We start from the raw sequence: 25,535 nt of genomic DNA, 5'->3' as shown, positions 1-25,535 counted from the left end.
ATCCACCCCCCCTGCTCTCTGTCCCCTGACCACCCCCGGACCCCTTGCCCCAACTGCCCCCCGGCGCCCCATCCAACCCCCCTCTCCTTCCTGATTGCCTCTCCGGGACCCCTGCTCCCTGACTGCCCACAGGACCCCCGCCCCGACTGCCCCCCACCGCCCCATCCAACTCCCCCTCTCCTTCCTGACTGCCCGGGACCCCGCCCATCCAACCACCCCTTCTCCCTGACAACCCTGGAACCCCTGCCCCTATTCAACCCCCCTGTTCCCCACCCTCTGACTGCCTCAACCCCTATCCACACCCCCACCCTCTGACCACCACCCCGAGCTCCCCCACTCCCTGCCCCCTTACCGTGCTGCCTGGAGCACTGGTGGTGCTGCCCAGCTAGAGCGAGCCACGCACCGCACAGCACAGGGCACCAGGTCAGGCCGGGCTCTTCAGCTGTGCTGCCCCAGCAGCTCACAGCCCCTCCGCCCAGAGCATTGCGCCAGCAGCGCAGTAAGCTGAGGCTGCGGGGGAGGGGGAACAGCAGGGGAGGGGCCGGGGGCTAGCCTCCCGGACCAGGAGCTCAGGGGCCAGGCAGAATGGTCCCGTGGGCCAGACGTGGCCCGTAGTTTGCCCACCTCTGGGATAAAAGGAGAAAGACAGCTAGCAGAGAGAAGGGAAGGAGACCACTGAACCACTTCTGGGAGAGGAGTGTGTATGGGATACAAAGATCAGCCTTTGGATGGTTATGTGTGTCATGTGAAGACAGGCAGTAAGGAGGGAAGAAAGAGCTGGAAAGACAGCCAAAACACATGAGGGAGAGAAAAGCAGCCACAAAGGAGAGGGGTTTAGGAGAAGGAAGCAGAAAGGGGGAAGTAGCCAAAATACTAGAATGGGACAGAGTCAGAGGAAATCTCAGGGTATATGGTAAGTCATAGCTGCAGGTGGCAAAAGGTAGAAGCCATGGGGATAGAGAGGACCAACACTTTTCAAGCACTGATTTGAAAATCAGCCATGGATGTGAGGCAAACTTTTATTTTTTCTCTACATAAAATCCATCCAGAATTGAACATAACCCCTGCCAGCTTTCAGACCTCTAGCTTATTTAGAAAATTGATCTTGGCAATACTCTTCTCACCTGGACAGCTATATGTGTGAATAGTTCCTGCTCATGTGATTAACCCTACTGATTTCCATGGGATTTCTTACATGAGCAAAGTTTTACAGGCTTTAGCCCTAAATCTGTTTAACATGAGTTTTTTATTCCTCCATTTGTGCTTGCACGCTGGCTTGGAAGCACAGTGGTTTTGCTCATGAGTACTGAGCTACTGGTATGAATAATGTTTTAAGAGCACTGACATATTCACTTTGAAAAGAAACTATGTCAAGAGCCACATGAACTATGCAAACATTTGAAATGTGTTTTGGGGGACAAATTTGGGGCCTGATTGTGCAAGACTATGTGCCCTCATCTTCAATTGAAGATGTTACTTGTCACAGGTGCTGAGAGCCTCAAGGCTTTTTTTTGTTCTCTAAAATTTACAAATTTACTAAAACTCATAATTCATGACCAATCCACTGGTCCATTTGAAAACATTTTCTTAAACATGGCAACGTATTGCTTATTTTCACAATTCAATGACAAGCTACACTGCAAGCCGGGTTTCCAGTTGTCAGAACTCCCCCGCCAGAAAAATCAGAGGGTATTGTTGGCCTCTCTTTTACAAAGCTGATCATTAAAGTCTCCAGGGATTTTTCCAGCACTGCATTGTGTGCTGATCTGTGAGCGTGAGCAGAACTCGTCATTGGCCATCAGCTTCATGCTGCTCTTCAGCACAAAACTTCCAGAAAGCACCATGAAACTGATGGCCAAGGGTGCAATGATTAAGACCTGTTTTTCTCAACTCAAGACCCTTAGAACTGGAACTCTGTTTCAGTAAGCTTCTATCAATATCTGTCTACTTATACCTAAACTGGAAGTTTTAGTTACACACCACGTTCCCCACCCCCCATTCACTCCAGGGTCTATACAGGCAGAAGCCAACACAGACTGCAGCAGAAAAAACCTCAAGATAAAAAGTTTGCATGGCGGGGAAAGGGAGGGTTTAGAAGCTTCAGACACTCATATTCTTGACTGCCAGGGGATCCACAGAAAACCAACAGAGACACAGAATAAGGTAGCACTGCCCAGGAAACTGGCATCCTCGAGCAGTCAAGGAATGTGCTGATTCAGCACATCACTACTGCATTTTCCTTTGGCCAGCTTCCAATGGAATTCCAAGCAGAGATTTAAATTCTCCTCAATCAGCATCATTGGGGCTTGTTGACACAAAGAGGCACTGTGCACCTCCCTGCTTCAGAGTCTGTGAATCTGGAAGGATATATAGAAGGATTCACTAGCTAAACTATGAAGACTTAAATAGCGTTTACAGGACAGGACTAGCAATATTGCTAATCCTCGCAATATCCAGCCATTTTATACAGAATTATATGAACTACAAAATCCTCACTAGTGCCTGTGCACTCAATCTAACAATGAGTTCTGCTCATGCACACTTAGGATTGACACTTGTGAACGTGTGTCTAATGAGATAAACTCAGGAACACTATGGCTTCATGCAGTTACAATACACAATATTTTGGCACATCCCCACAGTGCATCAGAACATCACACCATGGAAAAACTGCATTCCACTACATTGATTCAAATGTGGGGTTTTTTGGAATGTAGTGTTGTAGTACGATTTTTTATATTTTGGTACCTTGCTTCCAGAAACCTGGAAAACCAAGAAACACAAGCACCTATGACAACAGACCACTTACATAGATCAAGATTGAAAAATGTACTCAGTACTAGACCAGGAACCAAAATTTCCATTTCATGGGAAATTCTGCAGTTTTGAAATTTTTGTTGCAAATCAGAATGAAAATAAAGAACTTAGAAATTTCTCACAAAACCATTTTGAAAAACATATTAATTTCAGCTCAATCAAAACATTTCATTTCAATTTTGATATTTTAAAATCTGCTGTATTTTTATGCAATATAAAATAACTTTTGAAACAGTAATTTTGATACAAAAATGTAAATGTTCTATCTTTAAAAGTTGAAATGGAACATTCTGACATTATCAAAATGCTTTAAACCCCCACAATGGAATGCTGTCAAAATCAACCAGTTCCTACAGTAAGTTTTTTGGATTTAACAAAACCATTGAAAAATTTTGGAACAATGTTCCACCAGAACACTTTTGACCAGCTCTGTCCACTACGTATCAGCATGAAGACTCAGCCCACTAGCCAGGGTGAAAAGTTTTTGGACAATCACAAATTCATAGACTTTAAGGCCAGAAGGGACCATCAGGATCATCTAGTCTGACCTGCACATTGCAGGCCACAGAACCTCACCCACCCACTCCTGTAATAGACCCTTAACCTCTGGCTGAGTTATGATCATGCCCTCCAAAGCCATATCCATGGCAATTTATAGGAATAAAGCGGTTGCATACTGTTTATTGTATAATTCCAAGTGCCTCTTTTAGCACTTTATTTTCTACTTCAACACACATGTAAAACATGTATATTTCCTAATTCTCTTAGTTCATTCATAACCTCCTGCATTTGAGTTGGGCTAAACTGCCTAAGCCATCTGGCATCATTATGATCACCCTTTGCAGAGGGAAGTCTGGCAAATCTTCCCAACCCCTTCAAAATAGGGCATGATCCACCACTGTTTCTCTGTCGAAGTTTTTGAAATGTTTTTCTAGAACAAAACAAGCCAAAAGGGTGAACCACTACTTTCAAATGAACTGCCAAAAACACAACCCACCAATTTACAGCCCCTAGTATGAACAAAACTGTATGCTTTATGAACAGTCTATACAAGCTGGGGGATGAGCGGATGAGGCAAGGGTAATGTCATCCAAAATTTATGTGACAGACTCAAAGATAACCATAATTTGTTTAATTCAACACATCTTATCCATCAAACAAAAATGTAGATCTTTATCATCCTGAAGTTTCAAAAATTATAAATTACCATGGAAGTAATAATTATGGGTTCTGTGGACACTTCTTCACATTAAACCAATATATCCAGATACATGTGCTACTGCATACATGTCAACTGTCCCTATTTAGGAGGGCCAATTCCTATTTTTCATTTACTATCCCTCCATAAAACTCTTACCCCCATGTATTTCAATGGAGGTAGGTGGTGTGTTTTCTATTTTAGAGATTTCAATTCATGGCAGGTATGTAGATGCACCACTTTCTGGTAATATAAATCTCCTTACTCCACATATTACTATTACTCAGAAGCATTATAGGGAGTTAGAGCACTTAGAAAGCTCTATTTTTGTTTAACAAGTTATAGCATTTTAGGGTATGCAGTAAATAAACGTACTCCCACATTTTTCAAGATATTTTAGAAGGAACAGGACTTAATTTCTTCAGCACAGCATTCTGACATTTCAAGAGGAAAAAAAAAACACCTCAGCATGAATATACTCAAGTTTACTTAAATGTACTTAGCATAACTTCTGAAATGTCAGATTTCTGGGATGAACAGCATGAGTACAGTTTTCACAATTTAGATTACTACAAGGAGCAGAAATACAGTAATATGAATATATGTTTTATTGTGTATCCGCAAATTCCAGCACTGTGCAGCATATTACATGTGCTGTATATGTTAATGAAACAAAAAGGAATGTTGCATACTTTCATTCAAGACATGCCAGCTGAGATGTGCTGTGCCACTACTTCTTTTGACTTGGACCACTAAACAGGTACAAGCCCTGATTAGTATGCCATAAAGTGAGAGGTACGTCATATACTTGTGTTTTGGTGGCAATATGCCACCAAAGAGCAGCACCATACTACAGTTTTAGTATTACACCCAACCTGAAAGCAGGTATTTGACATGCTTTTTATTACATGATACACAACTCAAACCCGTCTTAAGGGATCTAACCTCCTGATGACCATAAACATGACTTGACATAGAACCCAGTATATGGAGTTACTTGAATGTTTGTGATTTTGTGGCATGCAACTTGTGGAAAACACCCACAATAGAACCACCTTAAAGGGCAAAATTTAGACCTAAACTAGAAGAAAAAAAAATCTTATATAATGGAAAAATCATTTACCATACACAGCATACAACGAACCCACTTACACATACACAAAGTTCTATTTAAAAAAGTATCCCCATTAAAATAAAACCCTTTCCACTTTTTATATAAGTACCTGCAATGTTTCTTTGAACATATGGTAAAAGTGATTAACTTTATTAGCAACTATATATAAACTAAACATTTTAGCAAGAAATTGGGAGACAAGTTTCTCAAGCCTGGAAGTATCTGGGCACTGAAGCACTATCATATAGGTCTCCACAGCATTCCCTTATAAGATGATTTGTGCAAGAAATTTGTAGCAAGGGTTAAATAAAGGAGCCACTTGCTGACCTTTTGAGCAAGAGGTAAGGCATTGCACACTGCAAAGGTGGAGATATGCTAAGGATGAACAGATGCAAGGAAAAAACTTCAGTCTCTTTGTGCTTAGCCAGTACGACAATAAAAAGCTGCTTTGGAAAAGAAGGATGGGAGGCAAAGGAAGAGCCATAATGAACAAACTAGGGGTGAGGGTGAGCACAAAGACAATATATTGTTTCATTTACTGGGACAAATCTGTGTCTCTGTTGTTTTTGACTCAATTTAAATGTTTGTTTCTTAGAGCCCCTTTAGAATCAAAAGTATTTAAATTGCATCAGTCTGGCTTTGAAGTTAACACAACCTTTGCTGATGATATTGATTGCTTATCTGCAGACACTTTTCTGTAAGAGTGGCTTAGCTGAGCTACAATACATTTGGATCAATCACTTAGTTATGGAAACAGTTAGAAGGAAAGAATGAAGGACGTGATCGTTCCCCTCTATTCAACATTGGTGAGGCCTCATCTGGAGTACTGTGTCCAGTTTTGAGCCCCACACTACAAAAAGGATGTGCAAAAATTGGAAAGAGTCCAGCAGAGGGCAACAAAAATAATTAGGGGACTGGAACACATGACTTATGAGGAGAGGCTGAGGGAACTGGGATTGTTTAGTCTGTGGAAGAGAAGAATGAGGGGGGATTTGATAGCTGCTTTCAACTACCTGAAAGGGAGTTCCAAAGAGGATGGATCTAGACCGTTCTCAGTGGTAGCAGATGACAGAACGAGGAGTAAGGGTCTCAAGTTGCAGTGGGGAAGGTTTAGGTTGGATATTAGGAAATACTTTTTCACTAGGAGGGTGGTGAAACAGTGGACTGTGTTACTTAGGGAGGTGGTGGAATCTCCTTCCTTAGAAGTTTTTAAGGTCAGGTTTGACAAAGCGCTGGCTGGGATGATTTAGTTGGGGATTGGTCCTGCTTTGAGCAGGGGGTTGGACTAGATGACCTCCTGAGGTCCCTTCCAACCCTGATATTCTATGATTCTATAACATTGCACAAGTATTCCCCCCACCCAGGGAGATATTTCCCAATTCTTCCTTCAGGGTGTATAGGAGAGTAAAAAAAAAGGCAACAGATCTGGGATGAAATCTTGGCTCTACCGAAGTCAATGGAAAAAACTCCCACTGACTTCAGTAAGGTCAGGATTTCATCCCTGATCTCCAAGCCCTGTGGATACCTGGAGTGAGATTTTCACCCCTGGTTCTGGCTCCTTTACGCCAGGTAAAATGGCTGCAGTTGCATCAAGGGAGCCTAAAACCTCCATATCCTCCCAGGAGAGAATTCACCTGGTGCAGGCTCTGCAGAGACAGCCATAATGCTGCCTTCCAAGGATCCCCTCACAATCACAGGCTTAGGGGCAGTGATGGGGGTGGGAAGGGTTTGTCAGTCAGCACACAGCACTGCAGAGATTTCCAGAAGTGCTGCAGCACACAGGGCAATCCTGAGAGGCAGTTGTAATTTAGGCAGCACTGCGGGCATGTCTAAGCTACATCCAGGGCTGTAGAGCAGCCCAGAACCAGGCAGGCACTAAGGTGGCTAAAAACTACCTCAACCTCCCCTTCTCCCAGGGCTGAGAGTTCTGTGCTGCACCTCTTAGAAGTGCAGCATAGAACAATGAGGACCAGTTAAAATGGAAGGAGGATCTACTGAGGACAGAGCTATCTGTTCCTCTATACAAACTCCAGGGTCCCCTACAGCTCCCGGCAGCACACAGGGAACTGTAAATGAGGAGCAGCCCTGGCCTCCCTTTAAGGTGGTATTCCAGTGCACAGGGGACTCAGCACAAAATAAAGTATGGCGCTGGATTGCCTTTGGTGCAGTTTCAACGGGACCTGGGAGGGGTCTATTGTGTATCTTCCTGTTCCTGATCCCAGCTTTCCGCCCCATACACAGGTCTGAGAGACAGTCGAACCCTTCCCCTACTTTCTATGCAGAGAGATCTGTGTGAGAGTTCTAGAAGAATGATCACCCCCACCCAAGAAAGGATATAAGGAGTTTAGACCATGGCAATAACTGTTGTTTCATGTAAATTACAATCTTAGTTTTCAGAGGTCTGTGTTGTAACTGTAAAACTTAAAATTACTAAAAATTCTGCTGACTCTTTGATTATTTAAATGAATTATCTGTTTACATGTTGATAGATCACAGGTGTTTCAGAATTAACTACAACAACAAAATGCATTAAGGGTTACATTTTCCATGCAACTCTGGAAAATTTTACCATACAACTTCTATTAGCAATAAGGATGATTAGTAGCTAAAATCCTGTGTAATACACTGGAACTGTAACCCACAGAACTTCTTATACATGCAGTTGGATTAGCCTGTTTTATAAAACTATGAACTACCAATGGGCTGTTTGTTTTAAATTAATATTGTAGGGGGACAACTCTGAAACAATACAGGAAGTACAATAGCAGGAGAATCACACAGAGAAAAATCTTACTTTTAAAATATTTTGGTACAAGACCAACGTCTAACAAGTGAATATCTTGATATGGTACCTTAATGCTACATATGTGAACTCAAATATTCCCAGATCTACAGTACAACAGAAAACAGTTAATAGCAGCAATTGTGTACCATAAATATCTTTAGGTAATGACAAAACTTTGAGTTACAATCTTCCATGATAGAGACATACTACTTTATGATAAAACTAATTGTATCTATGGCAATAGGAATTTTAAAAAGGAAAGGGAAAACCCATAAGCTTTATGAAAGCCAACTCCTTAAAATTACTATTTGTATTACATTATCAACTTGAAGGTCCAACTGAGGTTGGGGCCCCCATTGTGCTAAGCATTGTACATACATATAGCAAGAGACAGCCTTCATCCTGAAGAGTTTACAGTATAAATTCCCAATCCAGCAAAGGGATGCTGACAGGAGTCTGCCTGCATGCTTTACTTTGCAGGACTGGGGCCTAAACAGATAAGAAGGAATAGATCTAATATTACCCTCATTTATCAGGTGGAAAATTGACACACAGAAAGATGACGTAGTTTTCCCAAGGTCACACAGTAAATCTGAGAAATGAATCCAAATCTACTGAATCTTAGTCCATTGCCATAACCACAAGACCAAACCTCCTTTTTCTTTAAATTCAGAAAACACAAATCAATCCATCGGCAACAATTATCTTAAATCCCAAGGAGTTTGTAATCCTATAGTTTCTCCTTTAAAAAGCAGAGTGCAATTCCCTTATAATATAAACGATAACTTCTACTGCTAGTGCTGGTAGTTTATTCCATATATTAACCACCATGTAAAATAATTTTACCTGAATTGCTTGTACACTACCTCCCTTCCTCAGCGCTGGTCCACAACTTTTGCTTTTCCAAATAGTTTCCTCAAACATTCTAGTCACGACAACGTGTTCCTTCCAGAAGATTTCCCCTCCCAGAAACCTATGCTACTGAGTCTCTTTCTAACTTGTAAAAGCCAAGACAAGTAATCGTGTCTTTATAGTTTATACTCCCAAACCCTGACCTATTTTGGATTCACATGCTGCACTTTCAAACGGTGTCTGTAACATGAGACTTCAAAAGTTTTGTTTGCTGCTTTTTTTAAAAAAAAAAAAAAAAGCTTGGGTACGTTAGGAAAGCCATATACATGTTATATCCTTGCAACAGCATTCCCAAGAACTAACCATTCTAATGTTGAGTAAATAACAGGCCACAAGAGTCTATGATTTACTTCAACAAAATATAAGTGTTGGTTTGTCTCTGCCTTCCACCAATTTTGTCTGGTTAATATATTTCATAGACAGTTAAGGTTTACACAGTTTTAAACATCCTCTCCCTCCAAAAATAATCTAAATGGTTTCACTGCTTGGAAAGGATTCACGAAAGTACCTGCAACCTATTTTTAATAAGCTTCCACACCTCCATTGTTTCCAGCAGCCCTGAAGATTCAACAGGAACAAAGCCTCAAGGCTAGAGATGAGCGTGTTGGTTCTGCTATGAAAAGTGTTGGCAGCATGTCAAAATTTTAATTGATTATGAATCCCTTCCTTGACCAGCATCATGCCCAGACCCATCATATAGACCCAGGGGCCCATCCCACCCCCGAGAGGCACCACATGTGGGAGCTCCTGCCCTTACTCTCAGAGGCAGGAGAAGACAGAGAGATGTGCTAGGCTTCTCTCATAAACCCGTGGGATGAAGCACACGGCCCTAGCAGCTCATCCCCAATTGAGGGCAAGATAGAGGGGAAGAGTCACCCATCCCCTCGGAGGAGTAAAGAAACAGACTGTCTGAGTCAGACCCAGTCCCACCCCAATCATCTCCTTAGACTCAGTAGCCGATTCTCCCCACCCTGGATAATTGCCTTCTCCTGCTATCAGCCAATGCAGCTAGTCCACTAGCTGAGATGGTAGTAGTCTGTGCTGCAATGTTGAAGGTTCAAAGCGAGATGGCTGATGCATGAAGGAAAGGAATTGACTATAATTGCTATAGGAGGTTTGTGTGGTTTTTTTTAACCTTTTTCTTTAGGAACAATCTAGAGATTACTACAAAAATACATTAAAACAAAAAAATCTGGTTGCAAAATCAAGCACTTGAAAGTTAAGAAATGCCATATTTATGGTTGCCTGTGCAACCTTAATTCTTTCCTCTTCTGCATATGGTTTGCAATAGAATCTAATTACTTGATGACATTTTTTCCACAAGACAACTGCCTCACTCAGTGCACAGGATGTACGGACAAAGTAGTAGTAGTAAAGGGGAATGGGCAACTATAAATATGGCATTCCCTAACTTCTACAGCCTAAATAATTTTCTTTGTTTTTTGGTATGTAATTGATATATAAACAATGAAATAGTGAACTGTTAGAGCAAACCAAATTGCAATGCATCTTTTTTTTTAACATGCTTTCCAAGCATCTCTTTTCCTCATTTTACACAAGAGCTATTTTAAGAGGTTCACAGGGATATCGAAAGCACAAACTATCTCAATACAGTGATATCATTAGAATTCTCTTCCCGGCTGAGCACTCTATCTTCAGGGTCCTGTGTATCCACAGACACAAAAAAAGAGTTTATCTGTATGTTCCATCTGTTGGAAATTAAGATGCTTAATTTTGGGGGGGCTTCTTATAAAATAAAATAGCTGAAATCGGAGAACCTAAAGATATTTTGTATCCAGTCTACAGTACCGGAACTTTTCTTGCAAAAAATAAGACATACTGCCAATGAAAAAGCTTTAAGTGCACAAGACTGTTGACTATGACAAAGACTTTCATTACAATAAAAATTAATACATGTATGAGTGTTTCACTATAGCTACTTCTATGCACATTTTGAAGTCACAGCGACTCAAAAACATGTTTATTTCTAGTGTGCAAAAAGGGTAATATATAACAAGTCATAACTTTAAAAAAACATTAATTAATAGAAAAAATATAGTCCACCCTCTAATTAATTATCCAAATTTTCAGCTAAAATGTATCTTTCCTTTTTTAAAATCAGAAGATAAAAAAATTGGGCTAATAATAGATCCTACATTTGCATCCACAATTGCATGGGCAACCACAATTGCAAAGAGCTAACAGTCTCACCACGATATGAAATCATCTTGTAAAATCACATTTTGACTGTTGGGGTTTCCTGAACAGATTTTAAACCTTTTTTCCTGTTTGAGTACTCTGTGCATTTGACTTGGCATTTGTATATAGTCAGTTTCACTGTTCACCCTCCTCAGTAATTAAATTTCCTCCTATTGTTGGTGTGGTTCTTCCACACAGCAACAGGATGAGAAAAACATTTGTAAAAAACAGGAAAAATTATTATAAACCAACAGAAATAAGCAGCTGATCTCAGAGGCACATTTAGTACCCAAAAGTACTTTTTAAACTAATTTTTTTGAGAATAGTTACATTTGCACTTCATTGTATCCCTTTAAATATTATCCACCATTCCCCTAGAGCAATTACAAGTACTGTCAGCATCTTTTCTAAACAACTCGTCCTGAACTGTGAATCCACACAAACATTCAACATCCTTTTCATCACAGAGTTCTAGTTTAGACATATGTTCATTTTGGTAAACATCCCTACATTAAATATTACTAACCTCTTATGTGGACATTTATAAAATAGTTTTTGCCAACCACAGTATATGAAGCAGACACAGCATTCCAGCTTCCCAAGCAATAACAGCCTCAAAGTTTAACCAGTCAGTAAAACTGGACTTGTCTTATATAGTCAGCACGTCTGCTTGAGGAAGATAAATGTGAATGGTTATCCTATGGCCAAATAAGTGCACACCATACTCTGCAGTGCAGCTGTCTGACAATTTCCAAATGTATAATTTACTAAGAAAACGACAGGACCATTGCAGGAATCACGAGACTATTCTGCTATATACCACAGTCACAGAATATTTCTGAAGACGCAGTGCACATCTGCTACAAAAGTACTTCTGAAATTCAACTCCTACCCTATTAATTCTTCCCCTTCAACTCCAACCCAAATCAATACTGCTTTTCCTAAAACTATGTTGACTACTCTTAATGAAGCTGTGGTTTCCTAAGTATTCTCCTATGTGATCTATTAAAACAGTTTTTAATAGTTTGCATACAATTGAACGCCTGTAATTTCCTGATGCGTCCTCGGGGCTGTTTCTTAAATACTGGCATTCTGCTGACTCTTTACAAGCCTTCAGGGATCTCTCTGAAGCTAAATAAGCTTTTTTAAAATGGTAGCCAAAGCAGTCCCCTTGGCATTTCTGGATTTAGGTTGTACATTGGCTGCTTAGTATTAATTTGGGAAGGTGAGAGCGGTGATTGTCGCTTTTATATTTTTTATCTTTCCCAATTAATCTCATTTGTAATTTAAAGGAAGTGATCCACCTCCTCAAACCTCCGTCCCTTTATTGGTAAAATAAAATAAAGACTAATATCTTTTGTTTACATTCAAATTATCCACTATTCATCTTAAGATGATAAATATTTTTCCTAAACATGTTATGAAGAATTTCTTAAACACGGCTATTATGAGTTTTGGTTCCTGCCTTACATAATTATTTTCTCTTCATCTCTTTACTTGAACTTAGCTTCAAAATATTTTAGAAAAGAAAAGCAACTAACTCCCACAGCAGTTGAGAAACCAAAAACATGACATTTTATCAAACTGATTATAGAATAATCTCTCACAAGGTTACAAGAGTGGACTCCAGTTTTCTTTTGTTTGTGTGGGTTTGTTTGATTTTTTTGTATTTCCCTCTATACAACACAAGAGGGCGTGAAACCGTTAAGAGGTAAACGGGTGGGGTCCGCGCACCCCGGTGCCGCTCTCGGGGGCCCAAGTCCTTCTGATCGAGGCACAGCCTGTGGACGGTGTGAGGCCGGTAGCGGCCCCCGGCGCGCCGGGACCGGGTCTTCTCGGAGTCGGGTTGCTTGGGAATGCAGCCCAAAGCTGGTGGTAAACTCCATCTAAGGCTAAATACTGGCACGAGACCGATAGTCAACAAGTACCGTAAGGGAAAGTTGAAAAGAACTTTGAAGAGAGAGTTCAAGAGGGCGTGAAACCGTTAAGAGGTAAACGGGTGGGGTCCGCGCACCCCGGTGCCGCTCTCGGGGGCCCAAGTCCTTCTGATCGAGGCACAGCCTGTGGACGGTGTGAGGCCGGTAGCGGCCCCCGGCGCGCCGGGACCGGGTCTTCTCGGAGTCGGGTTGCTTGGGAATGCAGCCCAAAGCTGGTGGTAAACTCCATCTAAGGCTAAATACTGGCACGAGACCGATAGTCAACAAGTACCGTAAGGGAAAGTTGAAAAGAACTTTGAAGAGAGAGTTCAAGAGGGCGTGAAACCGTTAAGAGGTAAACAGGTGGGGTCCGCGCACCCCGGTGCCGCTCTCGGGGGCCCAAGTCCTTCTGATCGAGGCACAGCCTGTGGACGGTGTGAGGCCGGTAGCGGCCCCCGGCGCACCGGGACCGGGTCTTCTCGGAGTCGGGTTGCTTGGGAATGCAGCCCAAAGCTGGTGGTAAAAATGACAGGCACTATATACACCACTATCTTGCTAACAGTACAGAACTTAGAACAGCAGTACGGCTTTTCTTCTCTTCAAATATGAAATGCAGAATTTTTCTGAGCTTCTTGGTGTTAAAAAAGAGAATTGGTGCCTCAAAATTACTAAGTAAGTTAAAATCCTGAAGGACAAATCTTTTTTGCAGGCTGATCAAAATGTTGATTATTCTTCCAATATGTACAGTATAAAATTATTACTTTTTAAAAGGACTATCTTTTATTTGCCTTAATTTGTGTATTTATTTCAAAACAACAAAGTGGAATTTATCCTGTGAGCCAGAACTTAGTTTAACTGATTAAGATCTATTTTCAGAACTACTTGATGCATGAAATAACATCCATAATGTGTAAATTTCCAGGATTTTTAGTCAATCAAACTATAGTTTGGGGCTCAAACACTGGCTCTAATTAATAGATAAAGTGTTCTGGAGGACACTGCGTTATAAGTGTTCCAGTCTGTTCATCTATGTAAATAATCATTTTAAAATAATTTCTGCACTTTTTACTTTAGCAGTAACACATGATCATAAAGAGTTAAATTCTCCACACCCACATCATAGCTGTGTGATGAGGCTATGAAGACAAAGTGCATGGTCATTCTTGGGAGAAATCCACCTGCCCCCTACAACAACTGCCCCAGCCTATGTATTAGAAAAGCTGACATAGCTCCTCGGTACCACTTGTTCAGGCTGTCGCAATTATTGAGTCAGCACTGTGAATCTTGCGACCCAAACCTTGCCCAGCACTAACCTCCATCCTGGCCTACGCAGCACACCTTGTAGCATGCAGGGGCTGTTGAAGTCTCTGCTGCAAGACTACCACTTCCCATGATTCTCCCAGAACACTCAGACCATGGGGTTTAAACTGGCCCTAATATGAATGTCACTCAAAATGACTTACCATTACCAACAACTCTGGTTCTATGGCATCTTCTCATTCAACCTGCCTGCTTCCTGTGTGCATCAGCTCACTTTAATGGCAAAATGTTTTTACTGCTTTGTAACCCTGTCAGCACTGCAGAACCAACACAGCAAAAAGAAAGCTAATCTAGCTCCTACATCACAGATTGAACCAAGGTCACAATTTTGCTTTCAAGAGCATCACTGTAACTTTGGAATTAACTCAGTGAATTTGATACATTACTACACATTTAAACTGATGTCCCAGAGTGGAATTTGGCTCAGTACTGGGCCAAATCCTGTCCTCAGTTACACACTGAAAATAGTGAGTTTCCACAGGTATAACAGAGAAAAATTTGTCCAGAGACGTTTACTATTGGAAAAAGTTATTGTTGCTCTTGCAGAAATTAATCTAGCACAACTTGACTCTGAAATCTTAGGACTGAACTGGCAGGGCTGGCATTTAACGGGGGAAAACCCTTTTTTAACTTGTAAACTGGCCAAATTTGATCTGACAGTCATTGGCAGACAATTAACATGAAACCTCATTGTATCATTTTCATTAAAACTTTTCAGAGCAGGGTCACATTTTAACTGGTATTTTTAGGACTTTAGGGACCAGTCTGGAAAATTAAATATCGACTCAGCCCTAATCAGCAAAACTGTTCATTTAATAATTTTACAACGTGTTTAAGAATAAAGAGGATACATTTGCACTAAGAGTTACACAAAGCATTATTATTGAATAGAGAATCAGTAATATAACAATTAATTTCTTTTCCCCTCAGCAAAGGGGAATATAAATTTGTATTTTCACTATGGAGTTAATTTACCTGTAACTGGAGGTTCTTGTGGTCCCTATATGTACTCCACACATGGAACAGGCATGTGCACTATGTGTCTGAGTCTAGAATTTTTTTGCAAGCAGCGTCCATTGGCCCACACATGCGCTGTAGCTCTCCTTGCATTCTGAACCAGGGGCATAAAAGGTGGTGGGCCAATGCCTCTCCAGTTTCTCAATCTTAACACAGTTCCAAAGGGATGGAGGGAGGATAGTGGAATACAGATAGGGACCACAAAAGAACTTTCACTTACACATAAGTAACCTCCATTTTTTCTTTGAGTTATGGTCCCTATGTGTATTCCATGTGATAGATTAACAGGCAAAAGTCAGACAGGAGGTGGGTGCAAGGTCACAGAAGTGATAGATGACTGTAGTGCTGCTGTCCCCACAGTTGACAATTGGACCAGAGCATAATGTCCCATGAAGATATGCAAAGAGCTCCAAGTAGCTGCCCTATATATCTCTAAGAGGAGTACATCTCAGCCAAATGCCAGGCCCTAAATTGCAGTGGTCCTGACTGGGGTGTTTGAACCTGCTCTTGTGCTGCATTAGAAAGTGTGCCAATGTGGGGATGTTCACGGGTGGGCAAACAGAGAGTTTCAGCGGACCCATTAATCAGACCTGTTTCGGCCAGTTGTGCACAATCAGGATGACTCAAGCTCTGTCTTTGCAGATTTTCCATAGAACTTGTGGTATCAATGGGATAAGAGGGAAGACATATCTTAGGCAACCCTTTCATGACACCAGTAGGGCATCTCCCATCTACCCTGGAGCACTACTAGGGAAGTTTCCTGTTCTCCCGTGAGGTGAAATATGCTGCTGATGGAGTTATGTGCTGGCTGATGCACCAATTCCCGAGAGTGACTGCCTCTATGCAGAGAGGGAGAGATTTCACTCCCTCTCGCTTGTTATATAAAATACCGTCGTCATGTTGTCTGACACTGTTTGGATATGTCTGGATCCGATGAGTGAGAGGAAGGTGTACCAGATTCAATGGACTGCCTGGAGTTCTAGTAAATTGACATGCATTCTGGACTCCCATAGGGTCTAGACGCCTTGGGCCATATGATCGTTCATGTGAGCACCCCAAGAGGTAGGTGTCAGGAATGACGGCTGCCTCAGGAGTTGCTGTGAGAAGGGTCCTCACCCAAACCTCCTCCGGTTATGTCCGCCAGCTGAGAGAGTCTAAAACTTTGAGCAAAATTGTCACCTTGCCATTAATGTTATTCTTTTCAGGCGAGTACACTGAGAGAAGTCAGGCTTGTGGGCAGCAAAGGTGAAGCCAGGAGAATGGCACCACGTATGTATGAGGCCATATGGCCACAGAGGGGAAGACAAGTTCTGACTGATGTCCTGGGTCTGATAGTGACCTGATGTATGACAGCGCGCATAGCCCAAAGCTTCTCAAGAGGTAGACAAACTCTTGCTGTAGTCAAGTCCAACATCATAGAATCATAGAATATCAGGGTTGGAAGGGACCTCAGGAGGTCATCTAGTCCAACCCCCTGCTCAAAGCAGGACCAATCCCCAACTTAATCATCCCAGCCAGGGCTCTGTCAAGCCTGACCTTAAAAACTTCTAAGGAAGGAGATTCCACCACGTCCCTAGGTAACGCATCACCCCTATCAAATTTATGAATCTCATGGGGGTCAACATGGATTTTTTTTTGGTGATTAACAGAGACACTGAGGGAAGGCAGAAGCCTGAGCAGAACACTGGTTGCCCACTGGACTTCCTTATAGCAACTGCCCATTCCAAACCAATTATCAAAGAGGAATTTATAGTCTTCCCTTACTTTTCATCCCAGCTGCCACTACTGAAAAACTTTTATAAAGACCCTAGGTGCTGTAGCTAGACTGAAAGGAAAGACTCTGAATTGGCAATGCTCTTTATTGAAGAGGAACCTCCTGTGGAGTGGGAGGATGTCTATATAAAAAATACGCATCCTTCACGTCAAGAGCCAAGAACCATGTGTCCTCCTCCTTACTAGTACTTTGAATGCTACCATAATATAAATATTTACTACTAATAAAGAGAAATTCTGAGGGGAAAAAAGTCGCATGAAAACCATAAATTTGAATGCAATAAGTCAGCAATAAGTGAAATGAATATCTGCTCAGTCCTAAACAAGGCATAGGTGTCAAATGTACAAAAGAACCATGCTTTAACAATAAATTCATTTCAACTGCCTTCACAGTCCTATATAGAAGTCCCTAAGCTTCTTTCTCCTGTAGAGAAGATACCTGCACATAGAACTCACAGAACTGTTATTGTACTGAACTCAAGTACAGCCCCCAGCTATTGTAGGCAATCAAATCACTAGGTATGAACAAAGCTGTTACATATGCAGAAAAAATATCAAAAGAATTGGACAACATAAATCACCTTCATTCTCTATTTACAGAGAATCACTCACATCCATTGTGACCTTCCACAAATTTGTTTTGCCAAGTCAGGGTTATCCAACAAGTAATCTATTCTGAACAAGCCTAACAGCAGCAGTACCTGTTTCTATAAATAGGCCTATCTGGTAAAGCAATCTAATCTTTAACCTTCCTGTGTGTTTCTGCCCAGACTGACTGGCTTCAGAACAAGTATCAGACATGATTAAAGAAACAAGGGCAGTTGAGATAATGATGAAGCATTGGAGCCTTACCCATCATTAGGGTCAACTACCTCTGTGTACCACAGAACCACTGACTGATGCTGACAGTTTTGTAACTAATCATCCTTGAAACATGTAGTGGGCTAAGTTTACAGTACAATGATAGACTATGTTAAGCATTTTAGTATAACATTTTTGTTTTATTAAAAAAAAAGTATGAAGCACTTTCTGCTTCACAAAGGAATGGTAAACACAGGGAACAAGATAACGGTTTGCCTTTTTTAAGTGGTTGAAAATTAGAGGTACAAGAAACAAAATCTTCAGTATTAGTTTTTACTATATATTTATGCATTCACAGCTTGTGCAACCCCAAAAATATGTGGAGAAAATGCTATATATTTCTAGGCATGCACACACATCGTATTTTCAATCATCAAAACTTGTCACCAGCACTGACCATTAATATGGCCATTTGGGTATTTCAATTCAGAGAGATTACATATTTTAGAATCCACTCCTAAATCTCCACCTCTCCTCTCTCCATCTACAAACAGCCAGGTACTTTACCTCATCACCTCAATGTGTACAAAGGCAGCTAGTTAGTGAAACAGCCTTTCCATGGAGGTAATACATTGGTGGTTTAGTGGTCCCTGAATTCCTACTCATCACACTCTCCTAGCATTTAACACACTTCCCAGAATCCTCTTGCAATGTAGAGGCAGCCATACTGACATTTCCTAAAATCCATTGGTCAAGCACCAGCTAAGGAGGCACTATGAGACAGCTACTTTGATATCCCAGAATGCACAGATTATGGGTACAAACAGTGTTGCCAGGAGTGTTGTGTGTGACTGGAATATGCTTCTACAAGAAAACAGCATGACTGAATGGAGTCACTGTATTAGTAAAACCCCCAAAATCAATTTCAGAAACAATTGTTTGAAATCCACAATAAAATGCCCCATAAATCCATATGAATACCTCAGAGAGGCAACTTGGAAAATACAAGTGAGAGCACTTTAGCTCGTTAATAAGTGCTCAAATGAAACTGATAAGGGTAAGTGCAACTTTTAAAATATACAGATAGCAAAATTCCTTCACAGGTTAAAAAATGACAGGTTTCAGAGTAACAGCCGTGTTAGTCTGTATTCGCAAAAAGAAAAGGAGTACTTGTGGCACCTTAGAGACTAACCAATTTATTTGAGCATAAGCTTTCGTGAGCTACAGCTCACTTCATCGGATGCATACTGTGGAAAGTGTAGAAGATCTTATTATATACACACAAAGCATGAAAAAATACCTCCCCCCACCCCACTCTCCTGCTGGTAATAGCTTATCTAAAGTGATCACTCTCCTTACAATGTGTATGATAATCAAGGTGGGCCATTTCCAGCACAAATCCAGGGTTTAACAAGAACGTCGGGGGGAGGGGGGGGAGGAAGGAAAAAACAAGGGGAAATAGGCTACTTTGCATAATGACTAAGCCGTTCCCAGTCTCTATTCAAGCCTAAGTTAATTGTATCCAATTTGCAAATGAATTCCAATTCAGCAGTTTCTCACTGGAGTCTGGATTTGAAGTTTTTTTGTTGTAAAATAGCGACTTTCATGTCTGTAATCGCGTGACCAGAGAGATTGAAGTGTTCTCCGACTGGTTTATGAATGTTATAATTCTTGACATCTGATTTGTGTCCATTTACTCTCTTACGTAGAGACTGTCCAGTTTGACCAATGTACATGGCAGAGGGGCATTGCTGGCACATGATGGCGTATATCACATTGGTGGATGTGCAGGTGAACGAGCCTCTGATAGTGTGGCTGATGTTATTAGGCCCTGTGATGGTGTCCTGGATTTGTGCTGGAAATGGCCCACCTTGATTATCATACACATTGTAAGGAGAGTGATCACTTTAGATAAGCTATTACCAGCAGGAGAGTGGGGTGGGAGGAGGTATTTTTTCATGCTTTGTGTGTATATAATAAGATCTTCTAAACTTTCCACAGTATGCATCCGATGAAGTGAGCTGTAGCTCACGAAAGCTTATGCTCAAATAAATTGGTTAGTCTCTAAGGTGCCACAAGTACTCCTTTTCTTTTAGGTTAAAAATATAGTTCTCTGTCAGCCTGTAAAATGAACCACCACCACCATCTCTGAAGAAGAAATTACCTTGCAATACCTGAATGCATTACATTTTGAAATTTATAAGCCCACTGAGCCTAAATTGCTCTGTATCTTGACAAATCTGGTATGGCATGCATATGTGTAAATGCTCTATTGGACTTTTTGACACATCTCGGTAGATACCACATACGAGATTGCAATCTAGCCCCAAATATGGAGTAGCATGTGGTTGTGTGATGCTGAAAATACAGTTACAAGTTTGAGTGTTACAATACGTACACATCAAGCATAACTATTTAAAGCAGCCCAAAATGTAAAGTTTTAAATATGGTTTGAAGGAACTGGAAAGGTGCAGAATGATGCTCGGTGAAAAAAGGCTGGTAAGGTTATGATCAGAGTCAAAACACCCCACCTAAATACAGCTGTACCATCTACTTCCTCAGGAAAAAAAGCAAATAATCATTATGTACCAAAAAAAAAAGTTAGTCCTATTTGGAAAAAGCTCTCTGTTCTATTCTCTACATCATAGAAGAAAGTAAATAAAATAAAACAAATAAAGTATCCACAGACTATGAAAAGCAACATTTATGAAATTCAAAGGATGATAATGTCCGTCCATCTTTTGTGAGGAAAGAGGTGAACAAGTCAAGGGAAACAAGTTGCAATTATAAACAGAGGAAAGAAAAAGAAAAAGCTTATAACAATGCCAGTTCCAAGTGTCAAAGTTTGACTCAGACTCACAATTTATCAGACCACTCTGTTTTATTAGCAAAGCTGCTCTGCTAATACATTTAGAAGTGAGCCCCCCGAGTGGGGCTTGTGTCTTTTAATTTATACAGTTTTTTGGAGAACAAGTTACAGAGAAGTTACAGACAAAGGAAGAAAAAGATTTTAGTCACCACCCTTCAAGATCCCTGAGACCAGTCACGTATCTTCAATTACCTGCCACCCTTAACAATCTCCTTTAACAGCTTCCAGTTAACTTAACTAATTGCCCTTCACACCTTCCATTCTGATGCCTGCTTCTTAGACGTGCTGGCTCTATCTTAATTGCTTCTCCATTCAAAAGCTAACTGTCCCTACGTGTGCTCCCTCAGATACTTTGTAACATGTTTTGGCATGCCCTCTCATATACAATGTATCCAGCATGTCCCCTTATACAACGTTATACTTATACAGTGTTTTACTTCCACACAAGACAGTGCAGACAGAGATAAAGGGAGTCAGTTGGAGCCATCTGGTGAAGATGAAACTATTTCAGAATCTGTGCTTAGCACCCTTTTCTCTAACATTCATTTTCTTCTGAAGTTCCTGTGCAGAGAACACACATCAAAACAGAAAAGTCTTGTACATTTCTCTCATATTGGCTGGAAACAAGAAAAATGTTGTTCATAAATGCTTAAAAAAACGTATTAAATATTTTCCTGCTTTAGTTTCAGTACTCAAACAAGGAAAAATTGATGACGAGTTGTAAATTATTTGATTTAGAAAAACAGGATACAACACTAAAATTATTTCCCTGTCTCTGGAATCAAAAGAGTGACCATGACATTAAATCTGCAACAGTTTTACATACACCCCTTTAGGGTTTTTTCTACCTTCTGAAACAAAACATTTTGACATAGGATCAACCTTGCTATCCAGATCCAGAGGAGCAGGAGTTTTCTACATTATCCACCACTTGTGTAGGATTTTTTCCCAGCTAGAATTCCGAAGTTCTTAGATATAATTTTGTTTCAAGTTGTTTTACATACCATACAGCCCCCTTTCTGGTTTAGAGGTCCAGTTGTTCTCTAACAATATTTTTTCCACAGTCTTAGTTATGCATCATAAAAGTATATCTTAGCATTCGGTCAATGTTTTTAATTTTTTCAACTGACGGAAAGGGAGTGGTCTAAAGTTCAAGTGAATTAATTTTTCAATAAGAAAATGTTCACTCTTTCTAAATAAAAATTATCACGCCAAGGCACTGATCTAATGTGGCATAATGAAGCAACCTTCAGCATACTTCAGCTACCTCAAATGTCAATTCTTATTCCTGGGGGAATTCTGCACCACGGTGCATGAAGTCCCCCAGAATGTGTGTCCCCCACAGAATTCATGTCCCCTGCAGATTTCTTTGCTTCCCCACAGGAAAATGACTTTTGATGGGGAAGCAAAGGGAAGCCACAAGAACGTAGCATCCAAAAGGATGTGCTCCATGAAGCCTGGCCTGAAAAAATTCATTTCCACTCAGAAATGCCCCAGGAGCAATGGCCTTTTCGCTACTCCTAAAGGCTCACAAACTAAAAGTGCACAAGCATTGCCTGCTCCTTTACAGCCTTTGGCCCCATAAAAAAAGTGTGGGCCCTGGCTATAAAAATTCAACCAGGTCTTTAAAAAGGCTGCCTCTGGAACTGGGTGGTCCATCGCAACGTATAAAAAATGGCTCCCCCCAATAACACAGCTAAGTGGTATGTGCTGACTACATCCTCCAACTACCAGCACATATAAATTGCAAAAAGCAACACCTGGCAACTACTGCCTATAAAGCCCCCCCAAATTTTATATATATAAAAATAAAGCAATGACAGGCCGCTTTTATAAAATAAATCAACACATCTGCTAAACAAAAAAAGGCATCAAAATACACCCCCACTAAAGTATACGTGCTCACCAACACCTCCGTGTGTGTTTAGAGGACCACCTACCCCAGGGTGCCCCTTAATTTGCTGTTGCACTCTCAAGCGCAAAATTTTTCGGTGCATTGGACTGCAGTTATGCAAAATATAATATTTCTAACTATGCTGTGTTTAATTTTTCATAAATTATGCCCAATATGTTTCTTCCATTAACACACACCCAAAAACAACTAACCATGTTCCAAACAAATGCCTCCTCCTTTATAGTATTGCAACACACATTTAATCTAAAAAAGCTGCCTTTGCCACAGACATCCAAATGGGGCATCTATGTCAACAAAAAAATGTGCTATGCTATGTTATTAATAAAGCTAAAAGCCATTACTGGCTAATGTATGCAATTATTGCCACCCTAACAATTTTATTTGTGCTATAAAACCAACAGTAACACTAGCCACCATAAAAACAAAACAAAACAAAAAACCTAAATGGTGACCCCGCACAACAAAAGGTTAATTTGGGGTCAAGGGGGGGAATGTCACAATATAACTCCACCCCCATGGGGACTCCTGGGTAAGCAGTTTAGCATTTGCATGTTGCTAGCGCTTGTATATGTGGTAAAATGTATTGTGGGAAGGGTTGCAGGTGTGAGTGTAGAGTGAAAGGTTCCTTTGAAGGTTACAAGAGGCCGCAGAGGGAGGAAAGGAGAAGGGACTGGGTTAACTCGATGCTCCAACTAGGTCCAAAAATAAAACACTAACTCCAGCCCAAGGCCACAGCACACAACCAACTCTTGGCTGCCTGCCAAAAAAAAATGGGGGCCTAAATTCCAACCCCAACCAGCCATTAAAAAAAAAAATCAGCTAAACAAAACTGCAAAAGCTGAAAAAACTAATAAAACAATAAAAGCCAGCGAAAAAAAAGAACACAAAACCCACAGTGTCATGTCCCTAAAGCTGGTGTGTTTTAAAAAAGCTAAAAAAGCCACAAAAGGCCAGTTTAAACTAGTACAAAAAGTACAAAAAACCAAGTCTCTAAACAAAATGCCCCCCCAAAACCCCAAAATTTAAAACCCTCCCAAAAGTTAAAGCAAATCAAAAATCAACAGCAAACCCTAAACAGCCTGTGCACAAAACAAACTCTTGTCCACCCTTCCCCCTCTTCCTCTAGCGTTACACCCAGGCTTGACCAGCCTCAGGTTGTGTTTGTGTAAGTATAAAAGTAAGTTAGGGCATGGGCACTAACACTTTCTTTCTTCCCCTGAGTAACATGGGAAGCCCCAGCACTCGCCGCTATTATTTTATTAATAAAACTTTAAAACTTAGTCACTTGGTGTGCTCCTTCATCTCCTCCCCTAACAATCCTGAGGCCTCAGCCTAATCACCTGATGCCTCAGGTAGGTTAGTAACATAAAGCTGTCACAATGTGTCCCTCCCCAGCAATATGTTTCAGGTGCCCAAGGCAGCCGTCAGAGAGATAAATCACTCTGGATCAAGGGGCGGGACGGGGGAAGACCCAGCTGGTGGCTTCTACCCTGTGCCGGGCTCAGCTGCTAGTCCCGGCTGGGCTGAGGAGGATGGGACTTTCTCTTCCCCTACACAGCATCTGGGGCTGTGTCAGACCCACCCCCAGATTTCTCCCCTAGCTGTAGGAAGCTCTGCAAACTCCCCTCCCAACACTACCTTCACCCATCACTCCTCAGATGCAGGGGGAGGGATCACTGTACAGGGAGCTGACCTCCCATCCACCCAAACCCCCCGCACCCAGACCCTCCCACCCAACCCCCCGCACCCATAACCCCCCCCATGAGTCCCACTCCCCCTGCACCTGGACCACCTCAATGAGCCACCCGCACCCGGATCCCCACCCTACCGATCCCCAACCACCTGCACCTGGATCCCCCACACTACTGAACCCCACTCTGCCAGCATCTGGACCCCCCCAGTGAGCCCCCTCACACCTAGACCCCCTTTCCGAGCTCTATCCCCACCACACTCAGGCCCACCCGCTGAGCCCCAGCCACCTTCACCTGGACACCCCTGCAGAGTTCCATTACTGTTGCACCCAGAACCCTCCAACAAGCCCCTGTGCATCCAGATCCCTCCCGCACCTGGATCCCCCACTGAGCCACCCACACCCTCTCAGCCCACACCTGGATCCCCCCACACTTGGATCCTGCCTGCTCACACCTGGTATACCTGGCATGGAGGGACAGGGCCCTGGGATGTTTCTGGGGCAGGCCTGGTCCTTGCACTGTCAGGGTTGGGTGTAGCCTCACAGCTGAGTCCGTGTCCCTGAGGGGAGCTGCACAGTGATCTCCCACCTCTGTGCAGCCAGTGGCCTGTGCTCCCCAATGCCATGCTGGAGCTTTGCAGAATTTTAAAATATTGTGTGCAGAACTTTTAATTTTTTGGTGCAGAATGCCCTCAGGATTAAATTGCATAAATGACAATGACTGCTAAAGTAGCAGCCACATTTAATTAAGAAGAACATGTACTGTCTGTATGGTTTAAAGTACTTACCCTTTTCTTCAAGCAGAATTCCAAAAATCCAAAGATTAGTTTATGGAAATGAGATAGTCATCTGAATATGTAACTTGTCATACCAATTTTACAGTTGCTGATGAGAAATAACTTGCTAAAACATTTTTGTGAGGAATTGTAATGCAGCCTGTTGGCAACTACCAGTTTTAAAAGTGACAACGCTTAAATATACTAGGCTTAAATTCCAAAGTTGCCCCAAACAAGCCCCTAATTTGCACACTGGAACATACAAATAATAAAACTCCATTTGAAAATTCATTCCCATGTGTTATAAAATAGTGGTCACATGATTTATATGAAATATATATCTGTAACATATGGAATGTAAATACTGTGTATCTGTAGAGGATTCCACAGAATTGATTATTATTACTGAAACAAATGACTAGAGTATATATTT

The sequence above is a fragment of the Eretmochelys imbricata genome, chromosome 2, assembly GCF_965152235.1.
Source record: "Eretmochelys imbricata isolate rEreImb1 chromosome 2, rEreImb1.hap1, whole genome shotgun sequence".
Taxonomy (NCBI): Eukaryota; Metazoa; Chordata; order Testudines; family Cheloniidae; genus Eretmochelys; species Eretmochelys imbricata.
Note: the sequence above shows the minus strand (reverse complement) of the source record.